General features: G+C 45.1%; 1 protein-coding gene across 1 annotated transcript in view; it reads left to right on the top strand.

The window, feature by feature from the left end:
* Positions 1–301: 301 nt before the first annotated feature.
* Positions 302–1,795, top strand: part of spp1 (secreted phosphoprotein 1) — a 4,583-nt gene continuing 3,089 nt past the window's right edge. The window contains exon 1 of the mRNA XM_076303148.1: positions 302–392. The gene's annotated coding sequence lies outside the window, so the exon portion shown is untranslated. The remainder of the gene's footprint in view (positions 393–1,795) is intronic.

The following is a 1,795-nucleotide window of genomic DNA, read 5'->3' as shown; positions in this document are numbered from 1 at the left end:
AAAATGGTCAAATCTGCCATGGTCATGCAACCAGTCCACCTCCATGGTGTTTTTTTACTTTGGTAGGATCACAAGAATAATATAAGATATGTGAGCTTTTGTTGTGCCCGACATGTCATGCCCATTGGTGTATGTTTGCATTGGCCGACCGCAGCAACCACAGGAAGAGTGGGAGATGGGAGGTGGGACAGCCGTGGTAAACCTCATGACATCACAGGCTGCGCTGCCATTGGCTGACACCAGAGGCTGAAGGGTTTATAAGCCAACTAGCAGCATCCTCCAAAGCAGCATCACAATCCTCAGTCACTTCACTGGCAACCAGGAGCATACTGAGCAACACTCTGAATTCAACCTGAAGTGAATCTTTCAGTTCCCTGAAGAGACAACCACAGGTAAAAACAGCTTTCAATGTATTCTTGATATATTCAGTCTGTTTCATGTAAGTCTTGCAACCATGTTAAGGTAAACCATGTTAAGAGTGGTTGCCTCACATCTTGTTGAATGCAAAAGGCTGAGAACAACTTGTAGACATGCAGCCTCAGTTTCTCGTCTTTGTAGAAGAGTGTTTTAGAGTGATTATAGCCAGGGAAACCTCATGCACTTAAGGTTTTTAGAGCTTTTCTGTCTGAAATTGAAGACCTTTATTTACACTTCAGGCATTCAGAGATCTTATGCTATGCAGTATGGATTAAAGACAGTGTGGTGACAGCTGATTAGTATGAGGCACTGGATGAGAAAGAATTGAAATTACTGAGCGCAGTAATTCTTTGATCCAGGCACTCCAAAAACAAAGAGCTGCATGATTGACAAATGCACACAGTCAGAGAGAGCCATTTTTTGGAAAAGATTAAATGAAACCACAATCCACATTTTGGGATCCGGAGCAATTAACACAAACATGACCAAGGGAAAGGGCGGAAGCTGTGGGCAGTCTGTATTCACCCCATCCTGGGTTTGTCACTGACTCACATGTTCCAGCGGCGAAGCCACAATATCAAAGCCTCATTAGACAAACAGTAATAATAACAGGCACTGCAATTAAAGCGGATACGCAGACTTGTCTCGGCCCCTGCGCTGGGGCCTCAGCACCCCCCTTCCTATAGCGGCCATGTTTCACGTGGCGTTAGCGTTACGCTCTGCACTTTCCACCAGCGACACAAATTTCAGGGCTCGCCTCGCTGTAATAGACGAGCTAATGAGAAACTGGCTCCAGCTTCCAAAATAAACTTTGAGGCGTTTCTCAGCACCCAACCTACACCCGAACCCCCCCCCCCCCCCCCTCCATCTTGTGGCTGTGGCTTTCTCAGAGCCTCCGCATTTAACTCGGAGAATTATACACTTGTCAAGATCATTATAGGTGGAGTCAACGAGAGGGAGGTTTTTCAACGTATATTTTGCACAAGGTTGCTGAAATGGAAAACATGGAGGATGTTTTGGGCCGGAAGTTAGTTGGCGGTACTAGGCAGCAAGGGCCTAGATATCCGACAGGCTGTGGGCATGCGTTCTCCCTGCGGAACTCTCTCTCCTCCAACCTTTGTTAAGCTGTGAGGTCTCACTTCAGATGGACCTGACAATAAAAGTGGCAGTAATTGCCCTTTAATTGTAGTGCACTTAGCTCTGGGACATGATGAAGAACAATTCATAAAGCTTTCACTAGGATTTAGAGGTCTACAAAGGGAGTGCAGTGTATTTTAAGGCTCACTGTGCAAAAATGTGACACACAATGATGAAAAGTACTATTTAAAGTGTTTAAAGTTTTACTGTGATGGAAAAGATGGAAGTAATGAATCACTGA

This window comes from Alosa pseudoharengus, unplaced genomic scaffold (genome assembly GCF_046254945.1).
Source record: "Alosa pseudoharengus isolate Yale_2024_CS ecotype anadromous, Long Island Sound unplaced genomic scaffold, YU_APseudo_1.1 YU_APseudo_1.1_scf_24, whole genome shotgun sequence".
In the NCBI taxonomy this organism is placed as follows: domain Eukaryota; kingdom Metazoa; phylum Chordata; class Actinopteri; order Clupeiformes; family Clupeidae; genus Alosa; species Alosa pseudoharengus.
The sequence above is the reverse complement of the archived record's forward strand: the minus strand, read 5'-3'. Positions and strand labels throughout refer to the sequence as shown.